The 22,726-nt window shown below is 49.0% G+C and overlaps 1 long non-coding RNA gene across 1 annotated transcript in view; it reads right to left on the bottom strand.

The window, feature by feature from the left end:
- LOC123780310 (uncharacterized) overlaps positions 1-21,923 on the bottom strand; it is a 30,276-nt gene extending 8,353 nt beyond the window's left edge. Inside the window, exons 1-3 of the long non-coding RNA XR_006776374.2 lie at positions 21,750-21,923; positions 3,092-3,312; positions 1,203-1,400 (exon numbers count right to left, since the gene is read on the bottom strand). This is a non-coding gene — a long non-coding RNA (uncharacterized LOC123780310). The remainder of the gene's footprint in view (positions 1-1,202; positions 1,401-3,091; positions 3,313-21,749) is intronic.
- Between the last annotated feature and the right edge of the window lie 803 nt (positions 21,924-22,726).

Raw genomic sequence — 22,726 nt, 5'->3', positions numbered from 1 at the left:
AGGTATAGACTCTTCCCACGAACTTTTCACTTGAGTTCTGAACGTGTTCAGCAGGAGACGGAGATTTCCAGACGTCTACAGCATAAATGAGGTGTCGGCCTTACTGTCTCTTCCAACAGCTGGGATGGACATAGATCTCAAAATTGGCATCAGACCGCTTGGTCACTTTTTCCCTTTGAAGTAACACTTGAAAAGGAGGCAGAAGAGAGTTCTGCATGAAGCCTGGTTCATCCAGTCTTCCAGGAAGGTAGCACCCCTGCTTCCCACCAGCAGTAAAGGCAAGCCCAGTGTGCAGTTCTCCATTCACTCCCTCATTCATTCTCAGGATCGTTGGTTACACATCACTTCCTTTCCGACACTGTGAACTTCAAGGTGCTTATGGTGTAAAGAACAGGGAACAGACTGTAACAAACTATATGGTCACAAGTACCAAACCCCAAATGGAATGCAGCATGGCTCGTTAATGTTTTAGAGCAGGGAGGGCCTTGTCCGGAGTGGCTCATCGACCAGACCAGTTTTGCAGCCCCTGGAAGATTCGTGCTCAGTAAATGGGGTAGGGGCAGCTCGGTGGCTCAGCTGAGCATCCGACTCTAGGTTTCAGCTCAGATCATGATCTCAGGGTCGTGGGATCAGGCCCTGCGTCAGGCTCCAACCTAGGCATGGAGTCGGCTTAAGATTCTCTCCCTTGGGGCGCCTGGGTGGCACAGCGGTTAAGCGTCTGCCTTCGGCTCAGGACGTGATCCCGGCATTATGGGATCGAGCCCCACATCAGGCTCCTCTGCTATGAGCCTGCTTCTTCCTCTCCCACTCCCCCTGCTTGTGTTCCCTCTCTCGCTGGCTGTCTCTATCTCTGTCAAATAAATAAACAAAATCTTTAAAAAAAAAAAAAAAAAGATTCTCTCCCTCTCCCTCTGCCCCTCCCACCCCCGCTCTCTCTCTGTCTCTCTAAAGTAAATAAATGAAGTCTTTAACAATAAATAAGTAAACAGGGTAGACAGAAAGCCCAGAGGATCCCATGGATGCTTTCACGACAAAGGTGACAACTTGTCTTGCCTGTTGAATACTTTGAGGCAAAGCGCCTATGAATGACTTTTTTCTGCTCCTGGGTTTAACCCAGAATTTAGCCCCATAAACTCCAAGAATGACCTTTAAGAGAGAGAAGAAAGCATGCCAACTAGAAATTCAATGCTCATCTGGCTTACCACTCTGAAGTCCCGAGATACCATTGGTCTTAGCAAAGGGCCAGCACCCGGCCTTCCACCTGCGACACGACCACGTCTCAGCACAAAGGGCCAATTACTCCACCGCCAACGCCCAGCTGGCTTTGCACGTGACAGGTGCATCTCACTCCTGCTTCATAAATCTTTTCCGTTTTCTCCAGTCCGGTCTTCAAACCTGCCCTGAAAAACACCATCACGGTCATCATAAATTTGAAAAACGTTAGCAAAATCTTCTTGATGACAAACATGAGCTCAAGTCACTTTTGCCACCTCCGAGAGAATTGGGTCATTTGTGGATCAGGCAGGAAGGACAAAAGCCCCCCAGAGTCGCCCAGCCCGTGCTCAGGGAGCTCGGGAAGCCCAGGGACCGAGCGGTGCCGATGAGCCCAAGGAACCCGTTAGCAGGGGAGAGGGACCACTGCCCAAGTGCGCACCGGCTTGTCGTCCAGGGCCGGTCCTGCGGGCGTCTCCTGCCGCCTGAGGACCTCATGCTCGCCTGCATCAGGGTGACGGGGTGGTGGCCCGTGCAGGTGACAGTGTCCAAATGCCGCTATCTTCTGTTTCCCCTGGGACTTCCCACTGGTCTTCAGGGCTGACGTTCACTGCCATTGTCTCTACTCCAGCGACTGCCTTCATGATGCTAACTGGATGTATCCATAAACTCATTCTGTTTCTAAAAAGGTGCTTTCAGATGAGAGCTGGTCGCTGGTGAAAGGCAATCTTCAGGTGTCCCCTTGCCTCTGGGGGAGATGGGGAGGGGAGCAGCGAATGGCTTTGCCTCTGAAAACTAAACCACTCTGTCTTTCATAAACATCCCAAAGTAGCTTTGCCAAGCGAGTTAGTTTTCCATCTCATCAACGCGCCGGGAACCAGAGCGCTGTCTGCTGCAGGGGCTTCGAGTGATGGGAGTGAGGCGGGTATGTCTGGGTGGACGTGGATGGAATCTGCTGGGCCTGCTCTTCATCTGGAGACGGGGACGGGTCCCCACGAGGTGGAGGGAGCACACACGGCTGGGGGGCTGGGGAAGCCCAGGGGACCGAGGAGGAAAGGGTGGCCCTGACCACACGGGGGGAAGGGAATGATGGAGCACGCCGTCATCAGGAGAACCCGACACAGCCCACCCCTCCTTGCTGTAAGGCGTTCCAAGCTCACTTCCCGAGGAAGATTCCAAGAAGCCAGATGTTCCCACCATTGGGAAAATGCACCTGGGCAACCCTCTCGCTTCTTCCCCTGCTCCGAAAACAACCTTCACATTGCTGATTTTTTTGTTATTTTTAAATTTATAATTATTTTTTATTATTATTAGCACTCTGCCACAGGACATCTCCCCATGACCCATGGTAGATCAGCATGACTTCATCACCTATGACGCACCAGCACAGAAGTCAAACAAGTTCATGTCTGTGTCGTCGATGCGAGTCAGGGGCACAGGGCACGGGGCTCCCCCACCGTCCAGGCCAAGCTTGATGAGAGATCTCAAGTCGGACTGTCTGGTGCCCCACTGGTGACTTTTACCTACAAATTCCGTCAACCCTTGTGTTGTCCAGGGCTCCACTCCTGGTCCTTGGGCGCTAAGGATGTCCAAGGAGTCTTGAGCATGCCCATGATGGAGAGAGGATGCTAAGCAGACCCAGAGCCCAGACAGGGGTCCCTCTTAGCTGGACCAGGGGCAGACATCACGCCACTGCTGGGGATGGCTGCATTGTCTGGACTTGACCAAATGCCATCAAGGGACTACTTCAGAGCCCCCGGGATCCCTGGTGATGGTGACAAGGGCCAAGGCAGAGACTGGCCCCCACCATCTTTCTTCCAACTCATGAAACAAAAACCCTCCCTCCCTGAGTGGTTCGATCTTTCTCCTTTATACTTACAGCTGGAGTGCAAAAAGTGTCAGGAGCCTTTGTGCTTTATCTGGTTCCTCAGTAGCCAAGCCTCTCCCCCTGCACCTCAGGAAAGGGACGATGGGAGGAAGCACGCCAAGCAGAAGTCTGAGATATCCGGTACTGGAAACGCTATTCTGATTCTGCTGATGTCCTCATTCTTCTGGTTCTCAACAAGGCCTTCCTTTCCACCGGCTACATACACAAGGCACCTGAAAATAGGAAGACGCATTCTCGATCAAATAGAAGGCTCATTCTAGAACAGCGCGAGTCTGTTTTGACCACCTTTCCTTTTCCATGGCTCACCTAACCATGAGTATAGCAGATAAAAAACTGAGCAATGAAAGCTAAAGAGAAAAAAAAGAAAACAAACAGTGATGTGTTAAACTGTCCATGAAGACCCTCTGCTTGACCACCTACGAGATGGAACGCAGTCAACATGGCCCAACAGCTACGGATTTTGCCCCCGACCAAGTCAGCACGCCTTCTGCCCTCCGCGGTGTCTTCCACGTATAAATACTGGCATAATGACCCCACTCAAAAATAAAAGCACTAAATTTTATTGGGCACTTGTTACATGTGAAGTGCTGGTGTAAACATTCTACATTTCCCTTCTCGTTTAATCCTCCCCAACTGGCCTTTGTAGAGACGACACTACGATTCCCATTTGCCAGATGAGGAAAGTCATTTGAAATGTTCCCATAGAAGGAAACTGGATGGTGGTGATGACCAGGGGAGAAAAAGGTTGTACCCTGCTTCAGCAAGTAGGAGGAAGAGTTCATCTCTTAAACAGCAATAGACATTCTCCGGAAGTTCGTTACTGAAAATACACTGGCTGAAGTATGCCGATATAGTGACCGAAATATGCCATTTAATCCCAGACATTCTACATCTTAGAAACCTAATAAAGTTCATTATCCTTATGAGTTGGCATCAGGAAAAAATAGTTTAGGCTTGGTGGTATTCATAGCATTCGCCACAAAAGATAAAATATACCTACAATTGCATAAAACATGTCTGTGACCTCCCTCCTCACAGACACACCGACTCCACACCTTCCATTCTCCTTATATTTCTGCAGGAGACTCCTTGTCCGTGTATTTGTTGATCGACCCCCTCAAGTATGAAATTACATAAAGATGGGAAAGTCGTCCATGTAAGAAAATACCCATTGCTGAACTCATGGCTAATAAATTTGTCCTGTGGGAAGGAACAATCACATCAACATCTTTTTCTACATTTTTTATTTAAACTCAATATAGTTAACGTAGAGTGTATTATTAGTTTCAGAGGTAGAATTTAGCGATTCATCAGTTGCATACAACACCCAGTGCTCATTACGTCATATGCCCTCCTTAATGCCCATCCCCCAGTGGCCCCATCCCACCCGCCTCCCCTCCAGCAACCCTCACTTGGTTTCCTATGATTAAGAGTCGCTTACGGTTTGCTTCCCTCTCCGTTTTCATCTTATTTTATTCTTCCTTTCCTTGCCTTGCCCTATGTTCATCGGTTTTGTTTCTGAAATTCCACATGTGAGTGAGATCCCGTGGTATCTGTCTTTGATGCCTTGGTGGGCGGACTCTAGCCAGCTGTCCGACATGAACGGCGGGGGCGGGGGGGGGGCGACGACAGCGATGTGACTCTCCTACCTTTCCAGATTTCCTGACACAAGCCCAGGGGACAGTGGAGAACTCCCCGAGTCCAAGCAAAGCTACAGACCATACGGATCCCACAGGACCCTCTACACCGCTGGTGCTGGCAGTTATCAACCGAAGAAGAGAGGAGCCAGCAAAGGCGACGTTCTCCTTGTCGCACGGAGGCCTGGCGCCCGCTGGCCACATGGTTCTCTCCGTCCACACTGTCCTTCTGAAAATGGGTCATTTCTTTCTCTCCACTCCATCCACTTGCGTTCATCCTCTAACACTCGGTCCAAGAAGCCTTCCACGGGTCCACACAGCTCTGGTCCTCCTCTCTCGAGCCAGTGTGCACACAATAGTGAACTGTGGTTCGACACCTCATCTCTTAATTGATTATTTAATAATTTAAAACCCCCTTCCTCAAGACCCTGTGATGCCTCTAACACTGAGGAGCGCATTTTTCTCAGTCATTACTGCACTTCCAAGCCCTTAGCACTGCCGTGTGCAGTAGGGGCTATATGACCGGCAAGACTTTGCTGGATTATCCGGTGAGGGGGCCCCAGAGGCAGCTGGGAAAGTAAATGCTCATTTTTCCAGGTACCTGGTGTGAAACAGTCCTGACCAATGAGACAGAACCAGGTAGGGGCTGGGGGCTTGTGGAACTGCTTGACTGTCCTGATAAAAGAGATAAGCATCCTGGTTTGGGCTCCTTCCACACTACGTCCTGCCTTGAATATGGCTGTGATGCTTGGAATTAGGCAGCCATTCTGTGACCATGAGGGAAAGTCAGAGCCAATCAAATGGTATGTTGGCCTAAAGTTTCTGAAAAGCCAAACTGATGCCAGCAGCGGCCGAGATCCAGAGACCTTGCTCAGTAAGCAAAACAAAGCACTATCTCAAGTGGGTTAAGTTACCAGAGTTTTCCGCTACTTGCAGTGAAAGCATTTCTAACAGACAGTAGTACGTGTTGGGTGAAGATATCTCAACACCCTGAGATTTCACTGTCTGAAATTAAAAAGGAGATCAGATATCTCTTACAGCTAAAACTGATTCTAAGGCAACCCCCAATCTGATAACTGGTAGAGAGAGAGGGAAGAGATGTTTTTAAACACACGGTTACAAAGAAGGTGTTTTAATTTATATGCTGGTCTCACTAAGAAGGAGGCTCTCACTTATCTCTTCCTCCAGCATTACTGCTGGTAGTTCACCCACAACAAGCAGATACTTGTTAACAACGAAGTATATGGAGGGTGATGCATAGTTTTTAAAGCAGCCACTGGCCCCTCCTTCATCCCGATATTAAGTATGTAACTAGTTATGTAACCGATCGACAACCACAGACTCGAATCCTGATCTTTTGATTTCATCCTGTCAGTTCATTTCCTTTGGAATTAAAAAAAGCAAAGAACAATGTTTCCCTAATCTATGACTAGCTATAATTAACTCCAAAAATATCTGTCCTTCAGCCACATAGAGCACTTTTTATAGTTGCTGGAGGCGTCACTGGTAAAGTTACATTGACACTGCATTCTAAGAGCTATTAATAAGGCAAGACTTGGATGTTTTTTCCCCGCTGAAAGTTCATTCCCCCCCTCCCAGCCTTTGAGTGACTGCTGTATTTTTAGCCAACCAAGCTTAACCGCTGTGATCACAGAGGCAGGATCCAAGATTGAATTTCTTACAGAAATCAAGAATGAGCTGGAGTTTTCCCATGCGCATATGCAAACGGGCTGTCCTCTTGTGTATCTGAGCCCAAATATCATACTGTATTCTGTTCTATCTAATTGCACGAAAATTTCGGACACGATACCCATTATATTTACAGGCAAATGGCAAATAAATAGAATCTTGCCGCTGGCTCCTTGGTCTGTGGCTCTTATGGGCAGCAAATCCTATGAGGGGCTTTATTAGCCTGCTCCATGATGGGGACGCTTTATCTGATCCTAGGACTTTAGCGGTGCAGGCCAGCCCAGCTGCATTGCAAAATGGACTCTTAATTCCTATGGCTTTTTTTTCCCTTCCAACAGGAAGCCACCAAAATTGAGTTATTGCACTTATACTGTCAGTAGCATTAGGAATATCTGCACAATCTCATTTCTCATTAAGCCGCAAATGGTCTCCTTTATCCCTCCATTCCAGCCCATAATTATAACTGGCTAGTGGGCACGAAGGGATACAAGTTGGCCCATTCAAACCTGAAACATCCTTAAGCCGAGGTAAGGCTAGGCCAGAGGAAAGGGACGGGGGCTGCAGTAGAAGCTGCTCTAGGGAACCTTGCAAGACTACCCCACAACGAGTCCTTAAAGACAGAGGCTACCTCTCTCCTCTCAGGTTGAACCCAGCAAGAAACGGCTCAGATTCACAGAACTGACAAATCACAAGCATTCCTGGTTTACCGCGACCTTTAAGACCAGCTGCCTTCTGTTTCTAGACAAGGAAGGAAAAAACCTATTTTAAGATGAGCTGAACTCAGGTGTGCATACAATCCCTAAAAATAAGCCAAATACTGGAGAATTCCTGGGTGTCCCAGTGGAATTCAAGTTTAAAAAGTTACTTCAGATTTTTTTTGAAAATCAAAAAAAAAAAAAAGAACTCACTAAAAAATAACAATAATAAGCCTATGAGATGTTAACATAAATAACAGGCTTATGAAAAATAACTATTTTTAAAAACAAAAAAAATCTGTGAGAGGAAGGGGCACAGTTTTACATTTTTGCAAATCTCTAAATGTCTGGCTTAAGGAAGACAACTGGATTTTTCACATCAGTTTCTGCCTTCAATCTGTCGCAATCCTGCACACATCATGCAGCTTCTGGAAAATTCCACAGTCTACACATGAAGAATGAAAGTGACAAAGCTAATAACAACACGCTGCTGTCGATAATAATGGTGCTGATTAGAGTGTTAGGAACCCCAGGGGTCCCTGGAACCCGCATTGAGAACCACTACTTTAGCTCAACATGATTTCACCAATGAGCAGTGTCTTTTGGGTGTAAATGGCCAGTGATCATCACTCCGATGTCTACAGGGTTGGAAAGCCATTCACAAGACGCTCTGCTCAGGTTCACGTCACACCCTCTGCACACACCCTTCATCCGGCCTCCGGAAACTCTGCCAGAAGAAGCAAGTAGCCCATTTTTAGTGTCTCCAAGTGGGCTCCACCAAACCTCGGTAGAGGAAGATGTAGAAACCGAGGCCCAAACAAATCGTGTTATGTCCAAAATCTAAGCCCTGGTAAGTAGACAGGCTATAAAGTCATGGAAGATGATCACGGATGAGTCCCCAGCCCTCAACCGTCTTGGGGATGGTTTGGCGGAACTAGGTCCATGGCCCCTGTGTTAATCTGCTTCATCTTCCCTGACGGACTGAAGGATCCGGGGATTTCAGAGTTCAAGGGAGAGGATATTACACACAGATGAACTTCAGGGAGTCAGAGGGTCTTGAGAGGATCTTTCTTTCCTGGCTAACCATGTCTTTCTGCATCAATCCTAAAGGAAAGTCCCTAATAAGATCCCAAATCCGGAGCAGGATCCCCCTTGTCATCCACCTGCCAAGGAGAAGCAAGAGCAAATCGATCCATCCCACAACTAACATCTGTCCTCCTGAAACCCTCACACGGGCGCTGAGTACGAAAAACAGGAGTCACACAGGTGGGACGAGGAACGGGGGTTCTACTTGGAGCGTCTCAAATTTGATAGGCTTCGTCAAATCGCACGTTATCACTTTCTATCACGAGACACCACAGCACATGAGTTACCTGTTGGATCCGAAAGGGGTGTTTATTCCACAGAGACTTACATCTTCAGCCCTGTCCTTAGCCCTGGGTCAAGGCGAGGAATTCGGGCACAGTCCCTGCCGGCACAAGGCTGATGTTCCAGTGAGCATCAGCGATGGGAAATAAGTAAGAAACAAGACCGGCCCAGGGAGCGATGGATGCAGGGAAGACAATGAAGCTGGCTCGTGGGGAGACTGCTTGGGATGGGATCTCTCTGGGATGAAGAGAAGGCTCTTTAGAAAGAGGGGGTGCTGGGGCTTGGAACTCTCCGAGGAGGAGAAGCCAGCTATGCAGAGATCCGAGTAAACGGCGTTCTAGGCAGAGGGAAAAACAATCACAAACTGGCTTGAGGCGGGAACAAGCTTGGTGATTCACTGAACCCCTGGAGGGTCCGTGCGTCTGGAATATAGGAGCAGGGAACGTTGAGAGAGGAGGTCAGAGAGGACGGTGAGGTTTTGGAGAAGCTCTTGAGTTCGAATTTTCTCACCGTCTGGCATGACTCATCTGTTCAAAATCGAATCCTTCTCAAATCTGCAGAGAAAAAAATTGGCCTTTCTACTGTATATCCAAGCCAAATTTCAAATACTCAAATCAGCATTAAATCAGATCCCAAGTGAGTCAAAACGGTCACTTTGCTGGTTCAGTGAAAGTTCTCTTTCCTCCAGAGAAACAGCTCCTGACATTGATCTTGACACCCCAGCCCCAAGGGCAGGCAGAAAGTTCCTTAAGCTAAACCCAATGGAACCCAAGTACTGTATAAAAGTTTTTATTCCCATTTAGACGGAAAGCTGCAATGTATTTATTAAGTATGAATGCAAGCATATGGCCATGATAAGAACAAAAAATCACCACGAAGGACCCTGCAGGTTGGTGCAAGATTTTTAATTTAGGATTTCACGTTTAATTCAATTCAACCAATATTTCATGAGCTCTAACAAGCTGTCAGTCCCGTGCTGGTGATGCAGAAGGAACCAGTCAGCGGCCCCTGCGAGAAGCACGTATTCAAAATGACAGACATGAACTCAGATAATCAGTTCTGGTGTCGGGAATAAAACGTAAAGAGAGCAAAGAAGAGGGTGGGGTAAAGGTTTGCAAAGAGCCTTATGGAGCTAGACCACGTGGATCAAAAAAACATGCATGTCTGTATCATTAAAATATCTCATTACAAAATTATGGATTATAAATTATAATGGTATGTAATACATTATCTTCTTCCTTTCTCTCCCTAAGTGATCTCTGAAGTCATCTGTCTAAATGACAGTGAGGAGTAGTCAACCTAAAACAGGACAGAAGTATTTTTAAAATGGAATTGCCGGGTAAACACCCAGTAGTGCAATGGCTGGGTCATAGGGTAGCTCAATTTTTACCCCAAAGATACAGACGTAGTGAAGAGAAGGGCCATATGCTCCCCAATGTTCATAGCAGCAATGTCCACAATAGCTAAATCGTGGAAGGAGCCGAGATGCCCTTCAACAGATGACTGGATTAAGAAGTTGTGGTCCATATATACAAGGGCATATTACTCAGCTATCAGAAAGAACGAGTTCTCAACATTTGCTGCAACGTGGACGGCACTGGAGGAGATAATGCTAAGTGAAATAAGTCAAGCAGAGAAAGACAACTATCATATGATTTCTCTCATCTATGGAACATAAGAACTAGGAAGATCGGTAGGGGAAGAAAGGGATAAAGAAAGGGGGGTAATCAGAAGGGGGAATGAAACATGAGAGACTATGGACTATGAGAAACAAACTGAGGGCCTCAGAGGGGAGGGGAGTGGGGGAATGGGATAGACTGGTGATGGGTAGTAAGGAGGGCACGTATTGCATGGTGCACTGGGTGTTATACGCAACTAATGAATCATCAAACTTTACATCAAAAACCAGGGATGCACTGTACAGTGACTAACATAATAAAAATCATTTTAAAAAAATAATAAAATTAAATTAAATTAAATTTAAAAATAAATAAATAAATACATGGATACGAAAGATCAATAAATAAATAAATAAATAAATAAATAAATAAATAAAGTGGAATTGCTGGAGAGAAAGACATACTCTATTTATGGAAGAGATCCAAGGAAAGTGTCACCAAACGATAGCCCTCTAGCTGGGATGAAATCACAAAATGCACCCTGTATGTCTGATTAGTGTTGCCCCTTTGAATTTGTTTAAGAACCGCTTACTGCGTAGGGTCATTGCAAAGAAACTATAAAACTATAAAATGTGGGACAGGTCACCTGACCCAGCTACCTAGTGATGAATTCAGTGAAAAACACAACAGATCTACATGGCAAAAACGAATGTTGCTGTTATTTCTTTAAGTTAAAAAACCCTGAAGTGAGCAAGAAAGCATTTCTTGGAAATCCACGTGGAAAACTGGTACATCCTCTCAGACCCTCAGGAAAGAGCCTGAGCTTTGCCTCTGTGTCTACACAGGGGCAGTCTTCTTGCGGCATTGACGACACAAGCAAACTGACTGGAGTTAGACAAGTGGCCCCGTGCAGCTCGGCCACATACCCGAAGCAAGGTTCCTGGGTGCCTTTCTGTGCTCCGAGGCTCCCTCAGCTAGGGAGTGTCGTGCTGGGATTCTGACCCAGATGAGGTCCCAGCCAGCAGGCCACACTGCCCCTCACTCACACCCATGTGGAAAGCAGCTCACAGAGGAGGTAGGCTGCCAGCCTCACTGAGCCAGGGTCGGCTTTTCCTGTCCGCTGTGGGAGAGGGGACAGAAATACACCTGTTCTGTTAGCAGCAGGCTCCCAGCGTGCGCAGGAAAGGTCAGGAGCTGAGGTCAGGGGATGGATTCCGTGACCTCAAATTTCCGCTCCAACCCGAGCCGTCCACCACACTTGGACATTTTGATTAGCTGCTGTGAGAGGCAATGCCCCACCAGCTTTCCACGACCTACTCCCCGGGACCTGTGAGTGAGCAGGTTACACTGGGCGACAGAAGGAACTCTACAGGTGCAATGAAGGTTAGGGACTGAAGATAGGCAGCTTGCTCCGGACTATCCCCATGGGCCCTAACCACATGAACTCTTTACAGTGGAAGAAGGCAAAAGAGTCAGCCAGAGATGTCTAGGCAGAAGAAGCAGAAGAGACTGGAAGCTTGGCAGGGATGGCACCTGCCGTGGCCGCTTTGAGCTGGAGGAAGGGGACCATAAGCCTAGGAACGAGGGCTTCCTCAACGAGCTGGGAACGACCCTCAGTGGACAGCCAGCAAGGAAACCAGGACCCCAGCCCGACACCCAACCTGACTGAGCAAGGAAATGGATTCTCTCCCCAGCCTCCAGGGGAGCACAGCCCACCGACACCCTGACTTGAGCCTGGTATGCTGTTCTCGGGTGCTAAGCCTGCGGAGATCTGTTATGGCGACAAGAGACCAGTGATAACAGTGATGCAGACCGAGGCAGAAAATCATGTTGCGCTTCTTTGACGGGGCTTGTCCATCTTCCCGGAGTCTCATGAATGGATCGGGTCACGTTTGTAAAGTGACCATCAGAGGCTGCATCCGACGTCCTCATCAATTAGAGGCACCTTGACAGGCGGGCCAGGGACAGGGGCAGCGGGTGGTGCAGCGGCTTCTGTCCCAGCTGAGGGCACTGCAGGACACCGGCCTGGCCGCCTCCGAGCCGGACCAGCCACCGGCGTGTGTCTGCTTAACCGCGGCATCAAGAGCAATCACCCCAGGGAAGCGAGCTGCGCTCCTCTCCTGGGAGCCCAGGGCCACCGGCACACTCGTCCAGCTAGGAGCCCAGCATGGCAAGTGGAAGGATGAGTTTTGGTTCAGAAGGAGTTTCCATAGTAACCGAGGCAAAAGGGAAGGCTGAGCTGAACTTCAGGGAGGGAGAAGGAGCTTGGAGATCATTTCTGCACCAGCCCCTCTCTAACACCATATCCTCCCCCTGTTCGTGGAAGGGCCCCTTGTTTCTTCCTGGGAAACCACTGTTTTGATTCAATCTGTGTGGTTTGAATGGAACCCAAATGTTCTAGTGGTGGACCTGTAACACAGCTTAGAACAGACAGACATGTGACCAGAGCCAATCACAACATCCCATCCTCTGGGTCACGGTCACTGGTTCAGGGGTGAGCCTCTGGCTCAAATCAGACCGATGGGAGGCAAGCCTGGGATCTTCCCTGCGACCTCAGTGTTTAGGACAGCAGCTGGCACACAGTAGGTGCTCAATAAGTGGCACTTAATAGATTAATTAACATATGCGTCTACTTAGTTGTGAGAGAATCAAACTTTGCAAACACATATACTTACTTTGGCAATGATTTAAGTAGGTGTTTCTAATTATTATCTCTACCACTTTGCTCCCTTGTTTTCTGGGAAAGGGGGGATGTCTCCCTTGATGGAGTGAGTGTTTCCGCTGGGACAAGGGTGACATTTCTGCCGCGTGCTGCTGTAGACCCAATGTCCAGGAGGAGACCGGGAACACCGCGGGCACACAGGACACGTCCGTGCAACGAGCGAATGGCACGCTCTAGTCCGAGCCTCAGCACTGCCAGCTCCTCTGGGGCTTTTGCTCGGAGTCGCCTGGGAATTTAGTTCAGATGCTGATTCTCCGAACTGAGAATGGTGAACACACTCAGTCTACTTCAACCAGAAACAGGGGCAGTGACAGACCTCACTCTACTTGGCCTCTAAGAAAGCCACAGCCCACCGGTGGGGGCCACTGATGAGAGACTCGGTTCAGTGGCCCGAATACGTCACGTGCGTGACACGCGAGGCTGAGCTGAAGCAGGTGTTAGTTCACCTACGTCTCCGATCACTTCAGGAAGACTTTCCTGTCCCCGAGCCTAGAGGAAGATGTGCCAGGCTGACCACCGCCCAACCGTCCACCTAATTAAACTTTTAATTATGAAATACATCAGGCAGCGAAGCAGTGCAGAGAACCACCCGGCACCCCGTCCCCACGCAGCTCAGGAAATAAGACACGGGTGTGCTGCAATTCCTGGGAACCCCCACCCCAGCCCGTCCACCCCCTGCCTTCCCCAGAGACAGCCGTTATCCGACGCTTATATGATTTCAGTGTGTATTTTCTTTATTTTGTGCTTTCACTATGTAATTACGTATTCCTGAAAATATATGAAATTGTTTTTGCAAGTTTTAAGCCGTATGTAATGATATCTTGTTCTAGGGATGCTCTGGCAACTTGCTTTTTCATTTTTATATTCAATTTTACGTTTTAAAGACTTATCCCTGCTAAAACATGCAGCACTAATTAATTTTCATGGCTGGTTAGCATTTCCCTGGATGAATACAGGAACGTGTGTCTGTCTCTCGTGTTCCTGTTGGTGGGCGTTTCGGCTTCTGTGTCTGGAAGCTGCCTTTCTGAGCACAGAATGCTGGTGAGAAGTCCGATTCTGGGCCTGAAAAGGCTCGGTTCAAACTCGCCTTCCTCAACTTTGCTCCCTCGTGAAAGTCACTTCCTCCTTCCAAGCCTCTGTTTGCTCATCTGGAAGATGGGGCATCATAATCATGAGGATTTCTGAAGACTGTGAAGGAATTAAATAAGACGGACGGATGGAAAGCATCTTGGAATCTTCAAAATGCTGAAATAGGACAGAGTTGAAATCCCAGGGACTGGAACGTCCCATCTCAGTCTACTAATAACCCGTGAAAAGCAGCAGCCTGTCACCAGGTTGAATTCATCAAGCCAAGCCCTACTCATCCATCCAAGCCTCCTCCTCCAGGAAGGCTTCTCTGGTTGTTCACCTGGATTGCATGGTCCTCTCTCTTCTCTCAGGTCACTTCCTGTCCACACCACTTCCTTGGGGACTTGAACAGTAGTGTGCATGTTCAGACAGTCCCTCGCTCAGAGAGTCTATGGCCCCTGAAGCCCCCCACACAGGCCTCCGTAGCGGATGCTCGGCTACGTCATGCTAATCGACGGTCTTCTTCGATTCCGCATCCAGCAAGACAATCCTGACGCCTTCTGGGGATCTCATTAGTACTGCTTCATTTCACTCTCTAATTCCTAAAACAGAACTACTGAACGGAGTCCTATCTATTTCTAGACTCATTTACTCAAAAGTTACACTCTGGCCTGGGGAAAAATATGTTAACTTCTGCATTTGCCTTCTCTCTCCCTCTACAGAATTTGTGAGTTCCATGGGGCTCGGACTACTTCTCAGAAAAAAACAGAGAGAGAAGTGGAGAGGAGAGGAAAAAGAGTGGAGAAAAGGGAGGAGGGACGGGGGAAGGATGGGAGAAAAAATAACCAGGATTCACACACAGGACAAGCCAGAAATACCTGTAAAAAGGAACGTGTAGTCTACAGTCTCGAGGAACCACACACACAGAGGGGCACGAGCCCCACAGCACGGAACGGGGTTTCTGGAGTCAGCGGCCAAGACTTCGGGCAACTGAGGCGGGCCAGCAAAGGGCCCCCTTGGATATGTCTGTGCCTGGACTGATTCTAATCTCTGATGAAGAAAACGTTGTTGGCCAGGTTTTCCAAGGCCTGGCGATCTCGATTTGGTTCTGGTGGTGCAGAGACATGACCTGAAGTACCAGAGTCATAGAATGAGACAATCTCCTTCAAGTCCTCCTTCAGCCCTCCAGTCTGGACTTCAGGGAGAAAGTCTCGGGTCGGGACTAACGTGTCTCCTTCAGACACGGGTCTCGGGTCGGGGCTAACATCTCCTTTCAGATGGAGAGAGAGCAGGCCTCTGCCCAGGCCCTTCTGCGGGTAACGGTACCTCGGCTGAATTTCACGTTGTTGTTCCCTATGTGTGGTCTTTACGTCTGTGATAACCTTGTCTTCATCATAAGCCGGTTTTCTATGGTGATACATATCAAGTTTCCTTTTTAGATGAATTATACGTTTTGTAAAATGAATTGACTTGAAGACAAAGTAAATAATTATACACAGGATACTTAGCTGGTGAAACGCGTGAAAATCGCACATCGCTGATACGGTAAAAAGCAAAACCACGGAAATAGTAGGTAGCTGGCATTAAGGAAACACCAGACAAAGCACATCAGCATATGTGAAATGATAAAACAGCTATAAATACAAGGCAGGGGGAGGAAATCTTCCCCAGAATGAGACAACAGCCCCTAAGTATCCTAACCTTCCATGCTCCTTCCATTTTATTGGCTGGGCCAACGACTGTCGTGGTGTTGGCAATCCACATACCTTATCCTGGATCGGTCATACTACTTCTAAAGTCAATCATCCACCCAACAAATATGTACTGACCACAGAGAGGTCATGTGGCATGGCGAAGGTTAGAGCTAGTTCAGCGGTGCCTGGGATTCACGCGCATGTGGCCCAAATTCAGTGCTCACTCTTATCCCCTCTGCCCCCTGTCCCATGAGAGCTCACAGATCTGAGCAGCCCCTCTGTGATCCGAGAAAGGGCTGTTACAGGAATCCAGGAATGAATTCTCCCAGGGTCTCCTTCAAACTTTCTCGGTACCGAGATCAATCCAATTATACTCCAACAGCGCCCAGCCCCCGCACCACACACACTCCACACAGTGTGTCACCCCCCCACTGCTGGAAGCTTCTCAAGGCATTGTCAGATGTAGATATCAATAGTTAACCTGAACCTAATTACATGTCACTGAAAAAGAAATTCAATTCTTGCTGAAATTGGGACTTCTGAAATTCAGACTGAAATAGCAATGTGACATGTAAGTAGAAAATTCACAAGAAAAGATATGAAAACGGCTCTCAAACAGGTGAGAAAGTGTTCAGACTCACTCATAATTAGGTGAAAATTAAAACAACACTGAGATGCCACAACTTGGCTAACGGACTGGCAAAAATTACAAAGCACGCTAACACATGTTGCTGGCGAGGCTGTCAGGAAGCGTGGCAACTCTTAGGTAAAATGCCTATGCACTTATGACTTGACCCAGCGATCTCACTTCCAGGAAGCCTCCTGAAGATATTCCCCCAAACGTACAAAAATGCGTGCACACAAGGTGACTCCTTATAGCACTGTTGGTAGCTGCAACATATTGGAGGCAATAAAACAATAAAAACATGGCTGGACATGGGGGTGGTTGAATAACTTGGGGTGCATCCACTAGCAAAGTACTAGGCGGCTAGAGCAGAGGATGGGGGCGGGATGGTGGGGGGGGCGGGGTATGACAACCCTCTGTACTTCGCACGCAGTTTTGCTGTGAACCTAAAACGGCTCCAAGAAACAAAATCCATTTAAAAGGGAGGGGATGGAATGATCGGTGCAGAAAGAAGAGGGTGTAAGAGAACACACATGCACCTGCTTATTGGTGCAAAATAACCAAAAGGAGGACAAGTCGGAAACGAAAGAGATTGGAATGGAATGTGAACGGCACCGATGAGCCCCAGCACATTGCGAACGAACAACACAGCCACACGAGAGGACATGCGAAGGAAAGATCCGGCCTGAGTAGCTTTGGAAACTGTCTCTTGACTGGGTACCGTAAGGCCAAAGACGATGAGCACTTCTGAAACAGCTTACGCTAGGAATGAAGAAGCACGGAAACACAGAACAGGAGAGCCAGGTTTCCCGATGTCAGAAAAAGAAGGTAAAAGTGAGGAAAGGGGAGAAGGATAGAATGAACACTGGAGATTTACTGCAATCAGACGTATCAATATGAACCACGTCTGTGATGCGTGGATGGAAGGATGGTTAGATGGATGGACGGACGGACGGACGGACAGGTAGATGTGCGTGTGCGCACGGTTACATGGGTAGGTGTGCATAAGTACGTTTTCTAGCTCTGTCTACAGACTGCGCTTCGGAGCTACCAGCCCACCTAGCACTGAGACCAGTGAAGTGCAGGGCTGGGCAACGTCCCCTAAACCCGCTGGCGCAGCATAAGGATGTTCTCCATTTGAAGTAAGTAGACACACAGCCAGCCAGACCGGAGGGTAAAATGCTCAGATTGGATCTTCTAAAGAAACCTTAACTTCTCCGTGAGTTTCACATGCAGAAAAGGAAATGAGGGGCGCCTGGGTGGCACAGCGGTTAAGCGTCTGCCTTCGGCTCAGGGCGTGATCCCGGCGTTATGGGATCGAGCCCCACTTCAGGCTCTTCAGCTATGAGCCTGCTTCTTCCTCTCCTGCTCCCCCTGCTGTGTTCCCTCTCTCGCTGGCTGTCTCTCTGTCAAATAAATAAATAAAATAAAAATCTTTAAAAAAAAAAAAGAAAGAAAGAAAAGGAAATGAAAGGAAAGGAAATACGAATCTTAAGCAAGTTTTCTTTAATCATAAATAGGCTTATTACACCGCCCAAAGATTGATTTACAAGAAATTTAAGGTGTGTTCTCTTTCTTAATGACTGTGGCAAATTCCTCTGGGAAATCGAGGAGGTTTACGCTTCTGTCCCACCCTGCCTCCAGCATAATGTAAGACAAATTCTGTCTGAAAGCTTATATGGAAAGGCGTAAACATCAGCAGGCAGGTCCTCATTTTGTCCCAGAACCAGCTGACCACAAAATGTTCCATCAGGATTTAGGAACATGTTATGAACCCACAGGGACGGGTACTGATAAATGCCTCATGCCCGGGCAAGCCATCACCCCTCTGTTTAATCTCAAAACCCAGGGCCATCCCATCAGTCTTTTTTCCATTAATAGGTGGTACAGCGGCTGTCCACATACTGAATGAGAAATGAAGCTGTACCGGCTCCAGCGTTTTCTGAGATTGCTTCCACCACCGCACTGCATGAGGCGTGTCTTCCGAGGACAGCGTGACATAGCCTTCATGAGGTCCAGCCACGGGCGGGCTCCTGTCGCTGCCCTCATGATGGCCACAGCTGGGAAATGGGCAGATGGGTACTAACCCTGCACCCAGTACACCTATTCACCTATCATCTGTCATCTACCACGAACCAGACCCACCCTGCAACCTCTGATTGAAATAAGAGTAAGTTCAGAGTTTCCCAAAGGGAGCGAGAGCCCATGTGCCATGGTGGGAATGTTCTACACCTTAACCATTCACCAGTGAGAGGACACGAGGGTTGTTTCCAGTTTGGGGTTACTGCCCATAAAGCTGTGATGAATATTCACACACAGGGGTTGGTGAGGACGTAAGTGTGCCTCTGCGACAAAGGCCCGGGGTACAATAGCTGGTTGCCTCCTAACGGGTTTGAATTTTTAAGAAACTGCCAACTTTTTCCGGATTGGTTGTCCCATTTCACATTCCCACCAGCGATGTAGGAGAGATCCAGTTCCTGCACATTCTCACCAGCATCTGGCAGTGTGCGTGTGTCCACAAAGTCTTTATTTAAGTCAGTGGTGAGTTGGCCACAGAAATTAATTCAGGGATGCCCAGGGGACCCACAGGGAATGGAGACTTGCTCTGGGAAGGAAGCTTTACACTCATGCAAGAAGCTGCGCGACCAAGAACCCAGGAGTGCCGGAGCTTTCCGCACAAGTCTGCACCAGAGGGTAGAGAAACCCTCCGGGTAGGTGCAGCTCGCTCAACAGCTGTGGAGTTGACGCGAGCCTTCCGCAGGGCCAGCTATTCCCCTGTGCCGCCATCTTGAATCCAGGACCTTGGCCTTCCCTAGAAGCCCTGCCCCCCAGGGCTTTCCTTTGCATCCCATTGGGCAGATCAATGTCATGTGACCACCCTTAGCTGCAAGGGTGGCTGGGAACTATATTTTCTCTTAAGCAGGGTACACCGGATGCCATCAGGGAGGAGGGGGAAGTAGTTACTTAATCAGAGTCAATCACATTAGCAAACAGCCCTACAAGGAAGTAATCACCAAAGGAAATAAAAAACAAAACCAATAAAGAGTTTAAAATGGCTCCCCCTTAGGAGCAAGGCTAGACATAGAAATGCACAAGTACGATTTCGTTTTTCATTACATGCCTTTCTGGATGATGGATGTGTGGTTCTTATTAAATCACGTAGAGTCCCAGGAGCTGAGAGAACTTAGCAATACTTCTACTCCACGTGCATCCCTTACACTGCTCCCATGTGATAACTGCACTTGGCATTATTTCTTCCAATTCTGCAAGTACTTTCTCTGATCTGGCCTCCTAGTTGACTTAAAATGGAATCTCTCAAAAGGTGTTTCTCTTTTTTCTATACAGTCTCCTTGAACAAACAGAATAGCTATTTGCATGTATGAGTGGGAGGGGAGGCTAGGACAGTTATAAAGAAAGAATTTTTTAAAACAAGGATGGTTTTACACACTAATTGTTGACCCTGTTGTGCAGTGTCTCTTTCAAGTAGGAGATATGAGAAGATTTGTTTTTCACCTGACCTTGGCAACTTAGTTTTTTTATAACAAGGTATATGGAGAAGCCTGCTTAACAGAGGATAAATTACCCAGACACTATAAGCTCCACTTTGTCTAAACAGCTTGTTAAAACCCATTCTTCTCATACGATGTGCGGCTTGATTTCTAAAGTCTGCAAGTATGGCATCAAAATTACTCCGGAAAAGTATCTTAAACCTCCCATTAAGGACAAAACAATTCCACCTCTTAATAAATCCAGCATAAGCAGTTTCTTCTTGAGTATTGTGCCAGATTACTGTTTCTTTGGCCCTTCTCTAGATGAACTTCACTTTAGGCAATGTTTTTATAAAATAAAACAAAACAGAAATACACATACACGATCACACACAAGTGAATGCGTGTGCGCACACACACACACACAGTCTGAATCCTGCCTCTGAAGACTGATAGTAAAAACCAACAGAGAGGGAGAGAGATGGGAGATTCACCGTGTCCTCAATCCAGGCACACACATATACTCAAAAGAAACAGACCAGAAAGATAACCCCTTACAAACCATCACACTCTGCATATGTGGGGCCTTGTTTTTTCTGGAGTGTGTGGAAAGGGGCACCCTTATAAACTTTAGGGAACACTACTGGAGACTGGGAACCTGATAAGGAGGGTGGATTTCTCTAGAATTCCAGGCTGTGCATGTACGCTTCTGAGAAGCAAATGCAACTTTTCAATATCAGTTGGCAGAGCGCCCAGGTGTCCTATCAAAGTGCTTCAAGCCCAGCTTTAACAGTGACAGGAAGAAGAGAAAAATGATCTCTAGTAAGGTGGATTTGGCCTTTGACAACGAATGGGTCCAGAGCCTGGGACGGAACCAGTGACCCCACAGGCAAGACGCAGAGATGTGTGCATCCTGCCGATGGTTTAATCCATAAGGTCCTGCAGACCCTCACCCCTGTGCAGCGTCGAGGAAGAGATACTCTCTCTTTTTCTCCTCCTGGACCCGGACCCCAGGACCCTGGCATCAGCTGTGGGCTCAGGCACCGTCCCTGCAGAGTTGAGGCCCCGCTGCCCCCTGCCCCGGGGCCACCACCGCGTGCAGCCAGCTACTCCTGGGGCTCAGGAACCACCTCTTCCGGCCCCTCCCACTGTGTCCGCCCGATGACCCCAGCCCCACGTGCGCAGAATAAAAATAGCAAGAGTCATAGCTCCCGCTGGTCTCTGGAACACTCCAGGGGTTGTGCTTTGTGCCCAACGTGCCCATTAAATCCCCTCAACTCCAGGAGGTCCATTCCCTCTGTGCAGGGGGACTGAGGGGACAACCTCAGGTATGGGACTCCTGGGAAAACTAGTCCTGTAAGAAAGACTCACACCTGCTAGCCCCAGACACCAGCGTCTCTGAGCCCGACAATATCTACTGCAATCCCCCAAATCACATCGCACTGAATCTGGGGTGTCGGGGGTGGTTCCCAGATTTCTGCCAAGCTGCCTAGAGAGCGCGCCTTCTTGGGTGATCCAGATCTGCTCTAGGACCTGGCTTGGAAGGAACAGGTGAAAAAGCCAGGCCCTCGGCCAGGGCTCCCCAGTCCCAATTAGACAAGCTGGGAGTATAGATGGGGCACCAGGATGTGATCCCGTGTTTGTGGATAGGGGTTCACATAACCTGCCCCACTTCCTGGATCCTAAATGCCACAATGTGTTCAGTGTGGAGTGGGAGTAGACCCCATGGAAACCTGCTGTGAGGACAGCAAACGCTTCCCCTCAGCCGGGCTCCCTCCTCGCTCCCGGGAACAGAACCTAGTCTGGTTCACGTGATCCACACGGTTCCCGTAGGGGTGCTGAGGATCCTGGAATGGACAAATTTGTCCCAATACCCCACATGGCTGCCCCCGGGTCTTCCCATCCAGGGAAAGGACCGCCCTGAGCCCCGCAGAGGCACTGCTGGTGGCATCAACGCCCCCGCCAGATTTCCCCAACAAACCCCAAGTTCAGGCTACCCCGCCCGCCACAGGGCCGGCGCGACAGTCTCCCACTCCGGCCTTACCTGTGCCCGGCCGCGCGCCAGCACCAGGCTCAGCGCCCCGCACAGTCCCTGGAAGATGGGTCTGGAGCCCTCCCTGCGGCCCCGGGTTCACGCCGCCCGCTCTGTACCTGCGGGGTGGTCCTCAGTCCGGCAGCTCAGGCTCTGGCGGCTGCAGGCGCTCAGATCCCGGCAACTTTTCTCCAGCCCCTCGAGCCGCCCGCTTCCCGACCCCGCTCCGCCTACCTGCGCCCCGCCTGCGGCCCCGCCCTGTCCCAGATCTCACCCCACCCACCGTGTGCCCCGCCTCCGGCCCCGCCCCGGTCCCAGATCTCAGCCCGCCCACCAGCGCCCGGCCCCGCCCCCGCCCCGGTCCTAGATCTCACCCCTCCCACCTGTCCCCCCCACCCGTCCGGGCCAGGGTCCAAGATCGCACCCAGTCCACCTGTGCCCGGTCCCGGCTCCAAGCGAGGTGAAGGTGAAGAACCAGAGCCCTCCAGCCGGAAGATGAGCCTGGGAGAATTCCTCTAGGCCAGGAGGGGCTGCACGAGAAAGAGACGGAAGGGGCGCTGGGCGACTCCCCACGGGAATTTGCTACTTTGCCCCTAATTTCTACTTTACCCGCTTCTGGCCTTAGCTCTCTGCGCTGTAGCCCTGGAAGGTTCGAACCCTGTTCTCCCCTCCTCTGAGCAGAGGATGGTAGGCGCTCTCCCTGAGCTCTGTGGTGTGTGTGTGTGTGTCTGTGTGTGTCTGTGTGTGTGTGTCTGTGTGTGTCTGTGTAAGCACGCAACAATTCGTTAAGGCCGCACCTGCACTTGGAAACCGCGGTTTCCCGAGCAAAGAGACAGGACAGATGAGACGGGAGAAAAAGTAATTCTACCTGACGGCCAGAAGGTGTAGAATGAGGCTAAGAAAACATTCCAACCCAAGAGGTGATCTGTAAAATATTGATTCTTGGAGTTTTCGATGACAGCAGAGAAGTAGTTTCTTTTCTTTTTTAC

The sequence above is a fragment of the Ursus americanus genome, chromosome 30 (assembly GCF_024610735.1).
Source record: "Ursus americanus isolate L20-20 chromosome 30, mUrsAme1.1.p, whole genome shotgun sequence".
Lineage (NCBI taxonomy): Eukaryota > Metazoa > Chordata > Mammalia > Carnivora > Ursidae > Ursus > Ursus americanus.
The sequence above is the reverse complement of the archived record's forward strand: the minus strand, read 5'-3'. Positions and strand labels throughout refer to the sequence as shown.